A 7,500-nucleotide genomic window follows, 5' to 3' on the forward strand; every position below is an offset into this window, starting at 1 on the left:
GTTGTCAGTTCCCACGCTGGGATTCGTTGTGGAACGTTTCAAATCCATCCAGGCGTTTATACCGGAGACATTCTACAAGATCAGAGGTACACACACACACACACACACACACACACATACCACACACACACCACACCACACCACACCACACCACACACCACACACACTTTTTTTTATTTCAAAACAATTGCAGTAATAATTGTGGTTTGTGTGTGTGTATGTGTGTGTGTGGTGTGTGTGGTGTGTGTGTGTGTGTGTCAGTCCTCCATGAGGTAGAGGAGGAATCAGTAGAGTTCAGCTGGAAGAGGAACAGACTGTTCAACCACACAGCATGTCTAGTGATCTACCAGATCTGTCTGGAGGTAGGAGGGTTGTCTGTCTGTCTGTCTGTATGGAGGTAGGAGGGGGGTCTGTCTGTCTGGAGGTAGGAGGGGTGTCTGTCTGTCTAGTGATCTACCAGATCTGTATGGAGGTAGGAGGGGTGTCTGTATGTCTGTCTGTCTGTCTGTATGGAGGTAGGAGGGGTGTCTGTATGTCTGTCTGTCTGTCTGGAGGTAGGAGGGGTCTGTCTGTGATGAGGGTGTCTGTCTGTGATGAGGGGTGTCTGTCTGTGATGAGGAGGGTCTGTCTGTGATGAGGAGGGTCTGTCTGTAATGAGGGGATTTTGTCTGTGATGAGGAGGGTCTGTCTGTGATGAGGGGATTCTGTCTGTGATGAGGAGGGTCTGTCTGTGATGAGGGGTCTGTCTGTCTGATGAGGAGGGTATGTCTGTGATGAGGAGGGTCTGTCTGTGATGAGGGGGTCTCTCTGTGATGAGGGGGTCTGTCTGTCTGTATGGAGGTAGGAGGGGTCTGTCTGTGATGAGGGGGTCTGTCTGATGAGGAGGGTCTGTCTGTGATGAGGGGGGTATGTCTGTGATGAGGAGGGTCTGTCTTTGATGAGGGGGTCTGTCTGTGATGAGGAGGGTCTGTCTGTGATGATGAGGGGGGTCTGTCTGTGATGAGGAGGGTCTGTCTGTGATGAGGGGTCTGTCTGTGATGAGGGGGTCTGTCTGTGATGAGGAGGGTCTGTCTGTGATGAGGAGGGTCTGTCTGTAATGAGGGGGTATGTCTGTCTGTCTGTGATGAGGGGGTCTGTCTGTGATGAGGAGGGTCTGTCTGTGATGAGGGGGGTCTGTCTGTGATGAGGGGGTATGTCTGTGATGAGGAGGGTCTGTCTGTGATGAGGGGGTCTGTCTGTGATGAGGGGGTCTGTCTGTGATGAGGGGGTCTGTCTGTGATGAGGGGGTCTGTCTGTGATGAGGAGGGTCTGTCTGTGATGAGGGGGTATGTCTGTCTGTCTGTGATGAGGGGGTCTGTCTGTGATGAGGAGGGTCTGTCTGTGATGAGGGGGTCTGTCTGTGATGAGGAGGGTCTGTCTGTGATGAGGAGGGTCTGTCTGTGATGAGGGGTATGTCTGTCTGTCTGTGATGAGGAGGGTTAGTACTTCATTCTTAGGAGTCTAAGCAGAGTTTTAGCAGCTCGTCTATTTTATACAACGATATAAACACAACTTGTTTGGTTTCATGAGCTGAAATAAAAGATCCCAGAAATGTTCCATCCCCACAGAACGCTTATTTGTGTTGTATCAAGAAGCTGATTAAACAGCATGGTCATTACACAGGTGCACCTTGTACTATACTATACTATATATACTATATATGCCATTTAGCAGACACTTTTATCCAAAGCGACTTACAGTCATGTGTGCATACATTCTACGTATGGGTGGTCCCGGGAATCGAACCCACTACCCTGGCGTTACAAGCGCCATGCTCTACCAACTGAGCTACAGAAGGACCGGATGGTCCCCACCTTGTGCTGGGGACGATAAAAGGCCACTCGACACAATGCCACAGATTTTGCTGTTGTGCAGCCGGTTGGACGTAATACCAAACTCTCTAAAACAACATTTAGAAGCGGCTTGTGGTAGAGAAATGAACATGACCAAACTCTGTAAAACGACGTTTAGAGGCGGCTTGTGGTAGAGAAATGAACATTAAACAGCTCTGGGGACATTCCTACAGTCAGAATGCCAGTTACACGCTCCCTCACAACAGCCCATGTGTCGGCTGAAGTCGACAGGTTTCTGATGGGGATTTTTGATTATGTTACTGACTCTTATTAAATACTAATCTTAACTGTTTACGGTGATGATGATGTAATGACCTGAATTCCTAGGATCCCATAGCAACCGTCACCTCGGTAACCAGTAAACCCAAAAGCAAGTGGAGGCCTCTGCCCCTGGACACAGTGGTGAGGACACTAGCCATATATATACACACACACTGACACACACTCACTTTCTGTCTATTGACCAATGGTCTGCCTGTGTTGTTGTCTGGTCCAATAGGAAATGGAGAAGCTGGTTTCCAGGAAGTTGAGAATCGGCGCCAAAGAGACCATGAAGATCGCTGAGAAACTATACACACAGGGGTAAGGGTTTTCCCTAGTCCCTAAACCCTACTCCCTAAACCTTAGACCCTAAACCCTAGTCCCTCAACCCTAGACCCTACTCCCTAAACCCTAAACCCTAGTCCCTCAACCCTAGACCCTACTCCCTAAACCTTAGACCCTAAATCGTGTCCCTACTCCCTAAACCTTAGACCCTATACCCTAGACCCTACTCCCTAAACCCTAGACCCTTAACCTTAGTCCCTACTCCCTAAACCTTAGACCCTACTCCCTAAACCCTAGACCCTACTCCCTAAACCCTAGACCCTAAACCTTAGTCCCTACTCCCTAAACCTTAGACCCTATACCCTAGACCCTAGACCCTAAACCTTAGTCCCTACTCCCTAAACCTTAGACCCTAGACGTTAGTGGAGGACGCTAGTGGAGGACGCTAGTGGAGGACGCTAGTGGAGGACCTCAGTGGAGGACCTCAGTGGAGGACCTCAGTGGAGGACCTCAGTGGAGGACGCTAGTGGAGGACCTCAGTGGAGGACGCTAGTGGAGGACGTTAGTGGAGGACGCTAGTGGAGGACGCTAGTGGAGGGCGTTAGTGGAGGACGCTAGTGGAAGGACGTTAGTGGAGGACGTTAGTGGAGGACGTTAGTGGAGGACGCTAGTGGAGGGCGTTAGTGGAGGGCGTTAGTGGAGGGCGTTAGTGGAGGGCGTTAGTGGAGGGCGTTAGTGGAGGACGCTAGTGGAGGACGCTAGTGGAGGACGTTAGTGGAGGACGCTAGTGGAGGGCGTTAGTGGAGGACGTTAGTGGAGGACGTTAGTGTCGCAGGTCTGGAGGACGTTAGTGGAGGACGCTAGTGGAGGACGCTAGTGGAGGACATTAGTGGAGGACGCTAGTGGAGGACGCTAGTGGAGGACGTTAGTGGAGGACGTTAGTGGAGGACGTTAGTGGAGGACGTTAGTGGAGGACGCTAGTGGAGGGCGTTAGTGGAGGACGCTAGTGGAGGGCGTTAGTGGAGGACGCTAGTGGAGGACGCTAGTGGAGGACGCTAGTGGAGGACGTTAGTGGAGGATGCTAGTGGAGGACGCTAGTGGAGGACGCTAGTGGAGGACGCTAGTGGAGGACGCTAGTGGAGGACGCTAGTGGAGGACGCTAGTGGAGGACGCTAGTGGAGGACGCTAGTGGAGGACGCTAGTGGAGGACGCTAGTGGAGGACGTTAGTGGAGGACGCTAGTGGAGGACGCTAGTGGAGGACGCTAGTGGAGGACGCTAGTGGAGGACGTTAGTGGAGGACATTAGTAGAGCAGGTCTGGAGGACGTTAGTGGAGGACGTTAGTGGAGGACGCTAGTGGAGGACGTTAGTGGAGGACGTTACTGGAGGATGTTAGTGGAGGACGTTAGTGGAGGACGTTAGTGGAGGACGCTAGTGGAGGACGTTAGTGGAGGACGCTAGTGGAGGACGTTAGTGGAGGACGTTAGTGGAGGACGTTAGTGGAGGACGCTAGTGGAGGACGCTAGTGGAGGACGCTGGTGGAGGGCGTTAGTGGAGGACGCTAGTGGAGGACGCTAGTGGAGGACGCTAGTGGAGGACGCTAGTGGAGGACGCTAGTGGAGGACGTTAGTGGAGGACGTTAGTGGAGGGCGTTAGTGGAGGACGCTAGTGGAGGACATTAGTGGAGGACGCTAGTGGAGGACGTTAGTGGAGGACGCTAGTGGAGGACGTTAGTGGAGGACGCTAGTGGAGGACGCTAGTGGAGGACGTTAGTGGAGGACGTTAGTGGAGGACAGTGCATTTGAATGGGAGAGCTGGCATTCAGTGCTGGTACTCTGGTAAGCTACTGCCAATTGGTCAGTTCCCCAGGCTTTTATTCATCTTTCTGTTAACAAGTTCGCCAGGCTTTTAATCATCTTTCTGTTAACAAGTTCCCCAGGCTTTTAATCATCTTTCTGTTAACACGTTCCCCAGGCTTTTGGGAACTAGGAGAGTGAAACCTGGGCGTCCCAGGATGCCTGTGAAGGCCCCTCTCATCAGTTGTAGAGGTTCCCCAGGCTTTTGGGAACTAGGAGAGTGAACCCTGGGCGTCCCAGGATGCCTGTGAAGGCCCCCCTCATCAGTTGTAGAGGTGTGTGGTAATATTTTCATCTCTGTGTGTCTAGGTTAATCAGTTACCCGCGTACAGAGACCAACCTGTTTCCTAAGGACCTGGCCCTGGGCCCCCTGGTGGAGCATCAGACACACAGCCCCTCCTGGGGGCCTTCGCTAGGGGGTGATGGAGCAGCCAGGGGACCCAACCCACGGCAGGGCACCAAGACAGATCAGGCTCATCCCCCTATACACCCCATCAAGTACACCAACACACTACAGGTATATATATATATATATATACACCAAGTACACCAACACACTACAGGTATATATATATATACACCAAGTACACCAACACACTACAGGTATATATATATATATATACACCAAGTACACCAACACACTACAGGTGTATATATATATATACACCAAGTACACCAACACACTACAGGTGTATATATATATATACACCAACACACTACAGGTATATATATATATATACACCAAGTACACCAACACACTACAGGTGTATATATATATATACACCAACACACTACAGGTATATATATATATATACACCAAGTACACCAACACACTACAGGTATATATATATATATATATATATATATATATATATATATATATATACACACCAACACACTACAGGTATATATATATATACACCAAGTACACCAACACACTACAGGTATATATATATATATATATACACCAAGTACACCAACACACTACAGGTATATATATATATACACCAAGTACACCAACACACTACAGGTATATATATATATACACCAAGTACACCAACACACTACAGGTATATATATATATACACCAAGTACACCAACACACTACAGGTATATATATATATACACACCAACACACTACAGGTATATATATATATACACCAAGTACACCAACACACTACAGGTGTATATATATATATATACACCAAGTACACCAACACACTACAGGTATATATATATATACACCAAGTACACCAACACACTACAGGTATATATATATATATACACCAACATACTACAGGTATATATATATACACCAACACACTACAGGTATATATATATATATACACCAAGTACACCAACACACTACAGGTATATATATATATATATATACACCAAGTACACCAACACACTACAGGTATATATATATATACACCAAGTACACCAACACACTACAGGTATATATATATATATATATATATATATATATATATATATATATATATATATATATATATATACACAGTGGGGCAAGAAAGTATTTAGTCAGCCACCAATTGTGCAAGTTCTCCCACTTAAAAAGATGAGAGGCCTGTAATTTTCATCATAGGTACAAATCACATTGTAGGATTTTTAATGAATTTATTTGCAAATTATGGTGGAAAATAAATATTTGGTCAATAAACGGAGGAACGGACTCTGAAGAGGAAGCAGGGATGAATGAACCAAAATGTTTTTTGTACACAGAGAAATATGGAGTGCAGAACTGGGGTAGCTCATGAAGTCAACTTAGTGTATGTAGACTTCTGACCCACTGGAATTGTGATACAGTGAATTATAAGTGAAATAATCTGTCTGTAAACAATTATTGGAAAAATGACTTGTGTCATGCACAAAGTAGATGTCCTAACCGATTTGCCAAAACTATAGTTTGTTAACAAGAAATGTGTGTGGTGGAGTGGTTGATGTAAAACAACTGTATCTAGGGACATGGAGTGACTCTAGGTCTATATAATATATATAATATAACCTAAGTATATATAAACATATAATTCTGACTTCAACTGTATCTAGGGACATGGAGACATCTGGACACGGTCTAGGTCTATATAATATATATAATATAACATAACATATAATATATAATATAACATATAATATACTAGTGACTCCAACCTAAGTGTATGTAAAGTTCTGACTTCAACTGTATCTACACCAAGTACACCAACCGGGTTCCTGAGTTGACTATCCGGATCTGTAAAACGGTGGTTCGTGGCGAGATCTGAAATGTGTTTTCTGTCTCCAGGGCAACGAGCAGCGTGTGTATGAGTTCATTGTGCGTCACTTCCTGGCGTGCGTATCCCTTGATGCTGTGGGGCAGGAAACGGTGGTCGAGGTGGAAATGGCTCACGAGAGGTTCTCCGAAATGGCCTCATGATCATCAGGAGGAACTACCTGGACGTGTACCCCTACGACCGCTGGAGCACTAAGGTGGGGGTCATTTACCACGGGGGGTCATACCCCACGACCACTGGAGCACTAAGGTGGGGGGTCATTTACCACGAGGGGGGGGTCATACCCCAAAACGACCGCTGAGCACTAAGGGGGTCATTTACCACCTGGGGGTCATACCCCACGACCGCTGGAGCACTAAGGTGGGGGGTCATTTACCACGAGGGGGTCATACCCCTACGACCGCTGGAGCACTAAGGTGGGGGGGTCATACCCCTACGACCGCTGGAGCACTAAGGTGGGGGGTCATTTACCACGAGGGGGGTCATACCACTACGACCGCTGGAGCACTAAGGTGGGGGGTCATTTACCACGAGGGGGGTCATACCCCTACGACCGCTGGAGCACTAAGGTGGGGGGTCATTTACCACGAGGGGGTCATACCACTACGACCGCTGGAGCACTAAGGTGGGGGGGGGTCATTTACCACGAGGGGGTCATACCCCTACGACCGCTGGAGCACTAAGGTGGGGGGTCATTTACCACGAGGGGGTCATACCACTACGACCGCTGGAGCACTAAGGTGGGGGGTCATTTACCACGAGGGGGTCATACCTCTACGACCGCTGGAGCACTAAGGTGGGGGGTCATTTACCACGAGGGGGGGTCATACCTCTACGACCGCTGGAGCACTAAGGTGGGGGGTCATTTACCACGAGGGGGTCATACCCCTACGACCGCTGGAGCACTAAGGTG

The 7,500-nt window shown here is 48.2% G+C and overlaps 1 pseudogene; it reads left to right on the forward strand.

The window, feature by feature from the left end:
* LOC124023339 overlaps positions 1-7,500 on the forward strand; it is a 33,479-nt pseudogene that overhangs the window by 3,781 nt on the left and 22,198 nt on the right.

Source organism: Oncorhynchus gorbuscha, unplaced genomic scaffold (genome assembly GCF_021184085.1).
Source record: "Oncorhynchus gorbuscha isolate QuinsamMale2020 ecotype Even-year unplaced genomic scaffold, OgorEven_v1.0 Un_scaffold_1598, whole genome shotgun sequence".
Classification (NCBI taxonomy): domain Eukaryota; kingdom Metazoa; phylum Chordata; class Actinopteri; order Salmoniformes; family Salmonidae; genus Oncorhynchus; species Oncorhynchus gorbuscha.